This window comes from Arachis ipaensis, chromosome B09 (genome assembly GCF_000816755.2).
Source record: "Arachis ipaensis cultivar K30076 chromosome B09, Araip1.1, whole genome shotgun sequence".
In the NCBI taxonomy this organism is placed as follows: Eukaryota; Viridiplantae; Streptophyta; class Magnoliopsida; order Fabales; family Fabaceae; genus Arachis; species Arachis ipaensis.
The window spans coordinates 17,728,757-17,743,386 of record NC_029793.2 but is presented as its reverse complement, the minus strand read 5'-3'; the positions used below and the strand labels follow the sequence as shown (position 1 = coordinate 17,743,386).

The following is a 14,630-nucleotide window of genomic DNA, read 5'->3' as shown; positions in this document are numbered from 1 at the left end:
TAAAATACTCCCACTTAAAACCATGAAAAGAATCCTCAAATAAGCCAAAAATACGGCGATGAGGCTGAGCACGGAAAGACATATACCCCTTCTTATACTTCCCCTCCTTAGTCGGGAGAGTGCATAAGAAAAGAAAAAGAAAAACAGGAACGGAAGCCGGAAGGTCGAGATACCGGCACACCAACTCAAACGACCGCACAGCAGCCCAGCTGTTCTGGTGAAGTTGAGACGGCGCCACGGAACACTGACTCAACAGATCCTGAACAAACGGTGAGAAGGGGAGTCGCACGCCGAGCCGAGTGAACATCGACTCATAAACCCACATCCAATCTGGAACGGTGGGGGAATGCAGATTCAAGTAACAAACGCGCTCGTCGGCGTCTGGGAGGACGAGCTCATACCGCCCCTCCTCATCACCACCACCGCAGATGGCCCCCTGATCACGGAGCCGCTGAAGGTCGCCCTCCGTTATCCGCGACGGAACGCCCCATACATCACTAGTCACCCAACCATAACGATTGGGAACGCCCCTGGAAGGGGCTACTGGAGCTCCCACACCCTCATTTCTCCGCCGTTGCATACCTAAAACAGGGAGGAGCACCACCATCAGCCTGCTAACCCTAGACAGAAGCAAGACAGAAACCTACACACCATTACCAAACCAACACGGCGGTACACCGCCATCACCGAATGAACACGGCGGTGCTCAACCCCTCCAAAAACTCAAAAAACTACCCCCCCCAAAGAAACTAGTTCAACGCAAAACTAAAAACAGGCAGAACAATGCATGGCAAAAGACAGAGCGGCATTCACAAAATAACAGGAAAGAATAAGCGAAACGTGCTAACCTGGAAATGCAGAAAGAACACTTGAGAAAGCTCGAAAAGCAGAAGCAGCAAGCAAAAACCAAAAAACGAAAGACCACAGAGAAAGGAGGAGACTTTCTGTTCAGATAGAAATTCTTCAGAAGAGAATGGAAAAAGGAAAAAGAAAGGGAAACGAGCGAGGAAACTGAAATAAAAATCCAAAACGGTTTCAAAGAGAGGGGCGAAAAGACACAATTGCCCCTAGGCGCAGTTAAAGCTAGTAGGGGCAGAAGAGGGAAAGCGTCCCTTCACATTTAATGACCCTCCCTCGAAAAAAGAAGCTAATAAAGCCTCGAAGAACGCAACAGACACGGCAGAATCGGAGGAGTCACGTCAAACCAAAAAACGGTCAGACGAGCCTTCAGCGAAACCGGAGCCGAGACACCGATCTCCCTCCAAAAAACAAACGAACTCCCGAGACAAACTGAAGCCCACGGTCAAGCATCGCGCCTTTCAGCGACAGACCGACCTTGTTCGCTCCCCCGCTGCGGGGGCAACTGTTACGGATCCGGCCCACCATCCCGGATCCAAGACCGAACCCAACACCGGTTCCCCGGGTCCGACCCGTTCCCCACTTCTAGAAGGCCCGAAAATGGCACTCTCAGATTCCTAACCGACTTTCGAATTCAAACGTCTCCCTTATCTTAGCCAAATAAGATAAGATAAGATATTCTCCATCACCTATAAATAGAGGACCCAGGTCCCTCCAGGTATTCATTCATTCCACAGACCTTATACCTCTCAGATCCATTCTGACTTGAGCGTCGGAGTGTCTTTGCAGGTACCTCCCCCCATCGCCCCAGTCAAGTGATCCGGCATCCGCCTCGACCCGTAGGTTCCCGATCCATCTCTCAACCCGTACCAGAGACATCTTGTACAGATGTCAAGATTCTTCATAATCAGGACAAGATCGTGACTTGAAAAAAGGAAGAAACTTAATCAAGGAAAACATTATGCAAACCTATCCTCATGGTCTATAATGTTAGGGAGACAAAAAAAAACAGTCAGAACTTGCCTTATTTAGTATTCATTAATTGTCGCAACAATTAATAAATGCTAAATAAGATAAATTAGGACTGTTTTTTGCTGATATTTTTTGTTACCAAACATTTTCGTTAATTTATTTTCTTGCATTTCCTTGCTGTCCAAGCATTTTTTTTATTTTCTGTTTTACTTAAAGTTCTCATTTATTTATCAACTTTTTATTTGTTTTTCATATCCTTTATTTTATTTCTCTCTCTTCAAGCATTTTATCTTATTCATTTTAAACTACATTTATTTTATTTTGTACAATTTGTCACAAGTGTTTTGACACAGTTCAATTCGACAGAAACACTAAATAATTTTCGACAAAAACACTAAATAATTTTATTTTATTTTGTATAATTTGCTCTCCAAACTGAGAATTTCATACAAATTTGATTCGATACCCTATTAAGATTACCAAAAATAAAATGAAATACATAAATTTTGTATTTATATTTAAAGCTATATTTATTGGTTGAAATTAAATAGTATATATTTTTAAATTGTAAATTAGTGTTCCTAAATTATATTAAATAGTTGACTATTAATTTTTAGAGTAATTAATAAAAATTAAACTCTGAAACATTTATTTCTACTAAGTATGAAATTTTACATCGATCTTTTATGGAATATTTAAAAAAGTTTAATTTTAATGTACTAACAGTATAAAATATTTTATATAACACAATCATATTTGTCTTTTTAGATGACCATTCACACGGTCAATAAAAATAGCAATTTTTTTTTATAATGTGGTATTACGTGATTGAATGCACATATAAAACTATTTTATACTAACGGTGCATTAAAATTAAATTATAATATTTTCTTAATATTGTCTTAATTATAAATCAAAAAAAATAAATTATTTCTGATTAATTATTTCTTAATATTTTTTAATATTTGTACCACTAACCTTTTATGGAGTATTCGATGATAACTTATTTTTGTTGCATTATATTTCTAGCGTAAGGATCGTATACATTCGTGTAATTAAAGACATGTATGATGGGGTCATAACTAGTGTGAAGACTCAAGGTGGTGTGACAAAAAAATTTTCTATTGATATAGGATTACACCAGGGATCATCCTTAAGTCCATACATTTTCACATTAGTCTTGGAAGTACTCACAGAGCACATCTAAGAGCCTGTGTCATGGTGCATGCTTTTTGCCGATGATATCGTCCTTTTGGGAGAGTCAAGGGAAGACCTAAATAAGAAGTTAGACTTATGGAGAGAAGTTTTAGAAGTGTATGGTCTGCGCATAAGTCATAGCAAAACGAAATATATAGAATGTAAGTTCAGTCTGAGAAGGGAAAACCCTAATATAGAGGTGAAGATTGGAGAAAACTTCCTACGAAAAGATAAAAGTTTTAAGTATCTTGGGTGCATCATACAGGATAATAGAGAGATTGAACATGATGTAAATCATAGAATCCAAGCAGGTTGGTCAAAATTGCGGAGTGCATCTGGTTTTATATGCGACAAAAAAGTGCCTTTAAAACTTAAAGGCAAATTCTATCGCACCGCTATAAGACCGGCTATGCTTTATGGTACGAAGTGTTGGACGGCCAAAGGGGAGCACGAACATAAGTTGAGTGTGGCAGAGAAGATGTTGAGATGTATGAGTGGTCATACGCAATTGGATGAAATAAGGAACGAAGATATAAGGGAGAGAGTTGGAGTAGCACCCATTGTGAAAAAGATGGTTGAATCGCGTCTTAGGTGGTTTGGACATGTGAGAAGAACACTGATAGAACACACAGTTAGGAGAGTGGATGAGATGGAAGATGGATAAGGGACGAAAGGCAGAGGAAGACCTAAGAAAATCATCCATGAGGTGGTCAAATGAGATCTACATGTAAACGGTCTCTCTGTAGACATAATACATGACAGAGCACAATAGCGTCGTTTGATTCATGTAGCCGACTCCACCTAGTGGCATAAGGCTTTGTTGTTGTTGTTATTTGTTATGTTATGTTTAACCTAGCTGCCATTTTCGCTAAAGAATATAAATCGTTAACATTTCTGATTTATTGTATAAATATTAGAGTAATTACCCAAATCAATCCCCAAAGATTTTAGAATCGGACATTTTAGTCCCCAAGAAAAATTAATATACAGATTAATCCCCCAAGGTTTTACTCTGACAAACAAATCAGTCCCCAGTTCATTTTTTAGCAGAATAATTACCCAGATCAGTCCCCAAATATTTTAAAAACGGACATTTTAGTCCCCAAGAAAAACTAGTGTACAAATCAATCCCCAACGTTTCTCTTTGTTAGACATAATAGTCCTCCGTCCAAAAATAAAATAAATAAAATAATTATTATTATTAATTACACAATAATATTGTACTATATTTTTTGTATTTTTTGGACAAAAATAATAATAAATTTATTCATTAAATTCTTATATATATATATATATATATTCACTCAATAATAATAATAATAATAATAATAATAATAATAATAATAAAAATTATTAGAGATTATTCTACAAGAAATTTAAGGTTGAAACTATTTGATATTTTTGTATTTAATATAATAAAAAATATCCTATTTTAAAAAATATGTTTGTATTAAAAGAAAATATTTTAATTTAAATTTCAAAGCATCATTATTCACCTTACTTGTTTCTAATGAAAATAGTGTATTAACATGCTAGTGTATATGTCGTCATATCTACATGCACAAAACTAAGTTAATAATAATAAAGGTCGGCATATAATAAAAGTAAAATGGACGGGAGACTATTATGTCTGACAAAAAAAGTTGGAAATTGATCTATGTATTAATTTTTTTGGGGATTAAAATGTCTATTTTTTAAATTTTTGGGGACTGGTATGGGTAATTACTCTACCAAAAAATGAACTAGAGACTGATCTGTCTGTCGGATTTTATTTTATTTTTGAACGGAAGACTATTATGTCTAACAGAGGAAAACGTTAGGGATTGATTTTTTTTTTGGGACTAAAATGTTTGTTTTTAAAATTTTTGGGGACTGATCTGGATAATTACTCTGCCAGAAAATAAATTAGGAACTGATTTATCTGTCAGAGTAAAACCTTGAAAATTAATCTGTGTATTAATTTTTTTTTAGGATTAAAATGTCCAATTCTAAAATTTCTGGACTGGTTTGGGTAATTACTCTAAATATTATGTTAACATCAAGGTGCAAACGTAGGGATTAAATATCCTAGTTTAACATTTAACATAATAATATAAATTTGTGTTAAGAATATATATGTTATAATAACGAGGTTTTTGGGTGAAAATTGAAACGCAGTGGGTGCATAGGGAGTCAGCAACTTCGAGAGGAACAAAAACAAGAGGCACATTGAACATGGAGCAAAAGAAACGCAATTCTTCATGACTTATATAGAATAAGACCCTACATTGATTGTCCCCTTTAATTTGAATGAGCAACACACCTTCACTGAACCCTAAACAACAGCAAAGAGTAAACATAAATTGAAAGACAAGTAAAATTAAAGGTTCACATATGCCTAGTGAGTTTGATATAGCTAGGGAAGAAACGCATTCTGGGCTGACAAGGTTAACAAGAACACATGGAACACTAGTTCATTCTCTATAGTTCACACTACTACTTTTCCAATATTGCATTTCTTCTCTATCCAATCGTGCTTCCAATTTGTCCAATCTTGCTGACTTTGAAAGTTGGGAATTAACAGATTTGGCTCAAGGATTAATCCTGTATTTAACTTGTTAATAACTATTGTTTAAAGATAAAAAAATGTTACCATGGATCATTAGCTGAGTTAAAGTCATTAATAAGGTCACACTTTCACATTCAAGTCAATCGTTGTCACATGTCCAATTCAGATTTGTCCTCTACCCTTAGCCACCAAATTATTCCAGCCGCCAGAGCCATCACCACATATATATATAATTTTTATATTTTGATAATATTTTTTTAAGCAACACTTGTTATTATTTCAGGCTTCGTCTAGCAGTAATAAAAGAGTATTAAAACACATCGACATTTTTTTAAAAACACATGGACATTCTTTTAGAATGATAATAAGAGGATATTAATATATAATCCACAGCTGAGATTCACGAAATGCACCGATTTAGTCCCCGACTTCCCGATTGCACTAATTTAGTCCTCCAGATTGGAAAAAATGCATCAGCGAGGTCCCCCGCATATTTTCCGGTCAGATTCCTTACCGCCGGGACTGACGTGGCGAATGAGTGCCACGCTGGATGAAAGAAAACGACGTCGTTTTGGGTTTTGGCGCTAAACCCATTAACAGACGACACCGTTTCCACTCAGCATCTACAAAACTTTCAAACCCCCTCCCCCAATATTCAAAGATCACTTCGTCTTCTTCACCTCCTGCGAACTGAAAGCATCAAACCCTGGCATCCTATACTCCTGGCGTGCCTTTTCGAAGTGAAACAATCTAGAGTTCAGTGGAACCTCTTCATCGTTGGCTGAAGATCGGTGAAGGAAGGAGCAAAGATTTTGCGTGGAATCCCCTGTGACAAAGGTAGGCATGCAGAATATTACATAGTATTTTTCTGTTCTACGTAGTGGTAATGTATCGTTCATTATGGATTTTACTTGGGAATTTGGTGTAGATTGATGGGAAACCATGGATGCTATGATAGTGGATAGGGTTTTTGCATTGGGTGGTGCGGGTAGGGGTAATCGGAATGCTCTGTTTTCAACAAGAAAATATGGGCATTTCTATAATGGCATAATGACTGAATTAATTGTTAGTTAGGGATTTTGGAATTTCTCTCTGTTGTTGATTGCAGATTCTATCTTTTATTAAAAATGTTGTATATTTTTTTTTCCGATACAGATGGAGAAGTTGCTGGATATAATGTTCCATCATGGTGGAACGTTTAAGAAGAATGGTGATGGAAAGTTGGTTTACTCACCTGATAATAGAGCTTGCTTAGGAGATTTAGATGAGGATACACTTGATGTCTTCTTCATCAGGAACTATTTCAAGGAGTTGGGATATGACAAGGTAGTTGAGTGTTGGTGGCTGGTTCCGGAGAGGAGCTTGGAGGTTGGATTGAGAGCTCTGACCACTGATGATGAATTAAGGGAGATGTGCTTCCATGCACAGAGGAATGATGGCGTAGTCGATGTTTATTTCGAACATGGAGTTTCGACACCTGAACTGTTGGAGGGGAAAGAAGATGTGCTGTGTCTGGATTATATTCAACAAGAGGAGCCTGGTGGTGAGTTAAACAAGAAGAACACCCCTGAGGATACCTTAAATGAAATGCCACATGACAAAGCTGATCCTGACCCAGATCCTCCTACCCCAATCCCCATTCCAAACAGTCCAACTGCAATCTCAGTCCCTGCTAACACTCCCATCACAAAACCTATGCATGATGATACCAAGTCCATGGCTGATCATGAAAACCCCAAACTCCATCATATATCCAACCCAAAACCCACTACAAAGCCCAATACAACCCCAACTGTCAAGCAGAATCCAAAACCCAAGCAGAACCCGAAGCCCAAGAAAACTCAACCAAAGCCTAAGCCCAATATTACTTCCAAAACCAAGCCCAAATTTAACCCACCTAAAAGAATCACAAGATCTCAGGCAAGGGGACAGTGGAGTGCTAACAAAGGGAAGCAAACTTTTCATGTGGATTTAACTGGAAACAGATCCAGCAGTGATGAAGGGAGTTCAGAGGATGACTCTTATGTCCCTGTGCAGGAGGCCAGCTCTAGTAGTGATGATGAATTGGTTAAACCACCAATTAGGAAAGAGGTCAAGAAGGTTCAGAAGGCCTCAGCCATGGCCAAAGGAAAGGAAAAGATGTATAAAGACAGTATTATGCAAGATGATGATGCAATTGTGGCAGAGTTATCTGATGTAGAGGTGGACCTTGGTTTTTTAGGAAGTCCAGGAGGGGGATTTATGTATGATGCTCTTGACCCGGGTGCAGAGTCTGATGGTGCCAACTCTTGGCACTCGGAGGAGATGAAGACTCCTCCTAATTCTGAAGATGAATTGGAATCTGATGGAGAATCGGATGAATTTCCAATCTTCCAGGAGGGACAGAGATTTGGTGAGTTGCAACTGCAAGTGGGAATGAAGTTTAATACTAAACAAGACTTCAGGGATGCTGTGCGAGAGTTTACTATTCAGGAGGGTAGAAGGATTAAGTTTGTAAAGAATGACAATGTGAGGTGTAGGGCAGTGTGCCAGGTGGAAGAGTGTTGCTGGGTTGTTTATGCCTCAAGGGATCATGAGGACTCTTGCTGGCAAATCAAGACCTTTTATGACGATCATACATGTCCGAGAGAGAATTCTAATAGGGCTGCAAACAGAGCTTGGCTGGCAAGTAAGTTGGTAAAGAAGGTTAGAAAGTACCCCAACTTCAAGCAATGTGAGGCTGCAACATACTTCAGGTCTAAGTGTGATCTCATACTGCATAGGAATTCATTAGCCCGAGCCTTGGCTGATGCAAGAAATATTGTCTACGGGGATGAAAAGGCACAGTATGCCTTGTTAAGGGATTATGCTGAAACGCTGCTAAAGACCAATCCGGGATCCACCGTAAAGATTGGGGTTACTCCACTGCCCGACGGCCAAGTAATGTTTGATAAAATGTATATCTGCCTGAGTGGTTGCAAGAACGGGTTTAAAGCTGGTTGTCGACCTTTAATCGGCCTCGATGGTGCATTTCTGAAGACTCAGATTGGTGGACAGATATTATCAGCTGTCGCACAAGATGCAAATCACCACATTTACGTGGTTGCTTGGGCTATAGTCAACATTGAAAATAAGGAGAACTGGAAATGGTTTTTGGAGTTACTCCATGAAGACTTAGGAGACTATAAGGCTAACGGGTGGTGTTTCATTTCTGATATGCAGAAGGTTAGCCAGTTTATATTGGAAGCAAAATGTATATTAGTTCATTGTATAAACTATTTGATTCTATGTTTTTTTTTTGGTATGGATAATTGCAAGTTGCTGAAATCACTTGTAGTATGTTTGAATATTCAGGGTATTTGTTTAATTAAGTAGTTTGATTTGTTAGGTGGTTTGCTTAGTTAGGCTGATTGGTTATTGATTATTTAGGGTGATTGGTTACTGATTGGTTACTGATTATTTAAGCTGATTGGTTATTGATTACTTAGGGTGGTTGGTTATTGATTACTTAGGCTGATTGGGTATTGGTTATTGTTTGGTGTCTGCTATATCTTTCCATCAATTGCAGGGGTTGATTTCGGCTGTGGAAGAGGTCATGCCACAGGTCCACCATCGTTTCTGTGTATGGCACCTGTGGCGTAACTTTAACAAACAGTGGAAGGATCTTGAGCTGCGGAGACTCCTTTGGGATGCTGCAAGGTCAACCACCTTTCAAGATTTTATTGGCAACATGGAGAAGATCAAAAGAGTCAGTGAAGAAGCATGGACATACCTTAACAAGTGGCCTAGGCATTCATGGACGAAGTCTCAATTTAGCCACAGGCCAAAGCTAGATAATATATGCAACAACGCCTGTGAGGTATTCAATGCAAGGATCAAGGAGGCTAGGAGCAAGCCAATCATCACACTGCTTGAGGAGGTAAGGATGTTCGTTATGAGGTCCATTGCAAAGAACAAGATAAAGTTGAACAACCACATCGGAAAACTTCCTCCAGTTATTCAGAGCCGGTTAGAAAAGGTAAGGAAAGAGTCAAAGAACTGGGTACCTATATGGACTGGGGATGAAGCCTATGAGAAGTTTGAGGTCCATGGACAACCAACAAACATGGTTGTCGATCTAGGCAAAAGACTTTGCACCTGCCAATTCTGGATGTTAACAGGTAATTTTTGTTATATGTACATCTAATTCTGTTTTTTCTATTTATCTTGATTTGCATTATCATTAGATTCATTTTAGTGTAATTTTTACCTGAACTGTTAACTAACATGATCTGGACTTGTCTTGCGTTCTGTTTGGTGTGCTGTAGGCATTCCCTGTGTCCATGCTTGTGCTGCTCTTGCACAGGTGAACAAGAGACCAGAGGATTTCTGCCACCCCTTGGTCACAATGGAATCATACGCGAAGACCTACGAACATTATATCAATCCTCTTCCGGGTCAATCCATGTGGGAAAAATCAGCATATAGTAAGCCCCAGGCTCCTAACATCAAACGAAAACCAGGAAAGCTCACAACCAAAAGAAGAAAGGACGCTGATGAGGGTCCTAGTGTAAACAAGAAAGCTAAGCAGACTGTTACCCTAAAGAGACAGCTCAAGCCATTCACATGCACATATTGTGGTGTAAAGGGCCACACCAAGAGGGGATGCAAAAAGAAGAGAGCTGATGAGCTTGCTGCTGCTCTTGCGGCTGCAGCAGCAGCTGTGGCAGCTTCAAAGGCCAAAGCTACTGCTACTGGGACCACACCAGCACCTGAAGCAAGCAACAGTACCAATCCGGCAACACCGGCAGCTGACATTCCACCACCAGTGTCTGGACCGCAAGCTGAAGAGGTTGAATTATCCCAACCAAGCTATGGTGGAACACAAGATGAGGTATAAAAGGTCCCAAATGATTTGTTGTTTATAATCCTATGTTTAACTCCCATTTTCACAGTAACTCATATAACTTATTACACTTCAAGCAGGCACCACCACCACCAGCAACAAGGCCACCTAAGTTACCAACTAAACGGAAGACCACACCACAACCAGTAAGTACTTCTGTCGATCCCATGCTAGGAGCAAGTGCAGCCACATCTTCAAGGTTGGCAAGGTTCATGAAGATGGTTCCAACACCACAGTTCAAGGCACCAAGGAAGAAAAACCCTTGATTGGGATGTTGTAGCAGCTGCTTTAACAATATATATGGAATTTAGGCATTGGTTGATATTTTGGATTTTTTGTTTTTTCTCTAAGGGAATGGCTCTTATGTAGACTGTATGGTTTATTTTGATTTTCTGGTAGTAGATAATTTAACAGAGATTGTGCTTTTTGGTAGCTGTTTCAGTCTGTTTATCCTTATGTGGACAACTGCAACTATGTAACATTGACAATGTCTTGTTTATAATCTACAACTACTATTATCAATTTACATCTTATGTTCATTCAGTCTGGTTTCTATTTTTGTAAAATCTATCAACAAATAACACTCCAATAAGTTAAACAGTTCCCATACATTCATTAACAGATGCTTTCAAACACAGTTCTTACACTTTTCTCATCACAGGTAAAACAAGTTCTTACATTTTTAACATCACAACTAAAACAACAACTAAGATAGAAAAAAACAGCAATCCTAACATTTGTATCATATATTTCTGGGTCCTTAACTCAGCTTCCAAATTGCCAATCCTCACAGCAAGACTGACGCTCACTTCTTCATTGTTGTATGCAGCAGTGTCTTCCAAATTTCCTTTATCATCTTCTCCAATGTCTGCCCATCGAAAGAAGCCACACCATTTTCTTCCACTACTCTGTGAACATGAAATTTAATTGTTACCATCAAATTAGTCAGCAACAAATCTTCATGAAACACTCACGTTGTAATTCGGGCATCCAAAGAAGGACTTATTTGGGTGGGTTTCCGTTCCAGACCATCGGAGCACAGGACGTTTCCCACACCCGCACCGCTCTGGTACTCGCGTGCCTCTACTCTGACTTGGCCTCCTTGTGCTTGATCGCAGAGAACTTCCCTCTCCTTCATCTGCACGTCCAACCATCCTCCAACCAGCAAAGCAATGGGTACGAGAATGAACAGGGAAGAAGAAGAAGAAGAAGAAGAAGAAGAAGAAGAAGAAGAAGAATAAGAAGACGAAGAAGAAGAAGACGAAGAAGAGAAGAAGACGAAGACGTGCTGCGCCATTTCTGATTTAGGGTTTAAAAAAGGAATCAGGGACAAAATTGGTGCATCAAGTTTCATTTGCCACATCATCCAACCGTTGGACACTCCAGCGTGGCACTCATTCGCCACGTCAGTCCCGGCGGTAAGGAATCTGACCGGAAAATATGCGGGGGACCTCGCTGATGCATTTTTTTCAATCTGGAGGACTAAATTAGTGCAATCGGGAAGTTGGGGACTAAATCGGTGCATTTCGTGAATCTCAGGGACCACTTTGGTGTTTAACTCGAAATTTAACAGGCGATACATATGATGATAAAACTTCATTTTTATAAAAATAAAAATACTATTTATATACCAAAATCTGCTATTAAAATTAATCATCAATATATTTGTATTGTGTATAAATACATGTGTGATTTAATTTATTTTCAATGTCTATTTATATTCTAACATGTATTTTATACGGAAAAGTATAGGTAAACAATGAAAATATTAAACAATGTAAACAATAGATATATCGGATGTTCATTTTACTAGTGTACGGATAGTTATTTTAATATTAAAATTTAGAGGGTTAATTTGAAGGTGTAATATGTTTTTATTTGATTGGTAGTTGTTCATATTATTCAATAAAGTCATTGTCCCCCTAGCATTAAAAAATTTGGTAACCAAAATTTTTCAGCCATAATCAGCTAAAACTTTCCATATTTTACTTCATTTATATCACTTAATAACAGTTTTATTTTTTACTTCACTCTCTTATCATTCTACTTATCACCGTTCATTCTACTTATCACCGTTCTTATCAAATCTGCTAATTAATGACATTAATTAGAAAATCATATCTCTTTTTATTAGGCACTATTGTAATCAATACTTAATATTTCTTTTTATAATTTAATTTGTATATATAAAAATACAATAAAGATTAATAATAATTATATTTAAGAACGGTAATTATAATATCAATTACATTAAATAATTGCAATTAATTCTTTGTCCGTTATGGTATTTATCATCAATTATTGGAGATATGAAACATGAAACCTATCCTAATATATACTTTATGTTAATTCAATCATATTCATTCAAAAATCACAAGAATAACACCATTGCAAGCACAATAGTGTATAAGCCAAGAAATTTTACAAGAAATTGTTTTTATCATTGTAATTTGTATGACAATTGATTTCGACTTTAATACAGTACCTATGGCAGAAGGTGCTGAAAAATTTGTACAACAGACGGACCCACTCAATGATTAATATATTTTTACAATTAATATTATTCAATTTTAAACTATATTTTATTATGTAGTTCAAATTATTTTACATATATACTAATAAATCATGATTCAAAATATTTTAATATTTTATTTTTGAAGACATTATACATTTAAATCAACGTATAATTTTTTAAATCACTGTCTTTGATAATTTAAAAATTTATTTCATGTTTTTCAAAGTGAAAATGATTTATTTTAATTCACATATATTTCTAAATTTTACTATAATTAGATTTAAAAAAAAATATCAAATACGTAAATTAATTTATTCAATTGACAAATTTATTCATAACATCCACAAGTTCATACACATAACATCCATAATTAAATAAGATACACATAACATCCAAAATTTTATATTAATAACATCCATAATTTCATACTCATAACATTCATAATTTCATACGTATAATATTTATAATTAACAAATTTTTACAATTAATATTACCATTTTATTTTTTATAAAATGTGTTGAGGTGATTTGAGATTTTTTTTAATTAAAAATATAATAATTTGAAATTTTTATTTGGAAGAAAAAAATTATACAATTATAAATACATGTAATAATAATGAAGGAGAAATTTTTGCAATCTGATTCACATTAAATTTGGAATTAACTTTTTGTATAATTAAATAAGGAAAGATAATTAATAATAGAAAGAAATTAATTGCGTCAATTAAATTAGGAGAGTGATTCACACTCTCTTATCAACGCAAATACTATTAGTCATATACCTTTATTTATTATCTATAATATTTTGGTTACGTAACATTGATAGTTGAATTTAGTGTACACTTAACATAACTCTTATTAAATTAAACTCTTTCGTTTAAAGTTTAAGATATCACGTTTAGCATATGGATTTTTTTCAAAAAATAAACCATTGGAACTCTATAGGATGCTACAAGAACACTTTCGGTCGTTGATTTATACTTGTCACTTGGTCTATAAATAGCACAAAACATTCCTTTGCATCGTCACAAGCAACCAGCTTCTTCCAATATAAGAGTTTTGTCTAAATTGAAGAAAGAACAATTTGGAAAGATGTCATTTCTCTTCAACAAGGGTCAAAAGATCAAGGGGACTGTGGTCTTGGACTTCAACACCATATCGTCCATCCCCGACGCCGGCGTTTCTGAAGCCGTCGGCGGCTTCTTTGGCGCTGCCACTGACATTATTGGTAACACAGTCGATAATGTCACTTCCGTCTTCAGCCACGAGCCACCAAATTTCTCTTAAGTTGATCAGTGCTACCAAGACTGATGGTGTGTTAATGTCTTTCTCATCATTTCTTTGATGAAATAAATAATCTAAAAAAATAAATAATTCTTTTGAAAACATTATTTTTTGTTTTTTTGTTTTTCACGTTAGGAGCGCAAACAAACAAAGTTCAATATCATTGCAAATTCTTAGTTTATTATAATTTTTTGAGAACACTATAAATAAGTCTCTGATGTCAATAAACAGAAGCCACATAAGTTATTCAATCCTAGATTTAGGAGTTTTTTGATTGAATTTTTAATATTTTTTTTGAGTTATTTTTTTTATTAAAAAGATTTGGTAAAAGTAATTTTATGTTTAAATATTTCATATAAAATTTTTTTTATTTATTAATTATGTTCGAATATA

At 36.5% G+C, this 14,630-nt stretch overlaps 1 pseudogene; it reads left to right on the top strand.

The window, feature by feature from the left end:
• Positions 13,984 to 14,630, top strand: part of LOC107615070 — a 5,403-nt pseudogene continuing 4,756 nt past the window's right edge.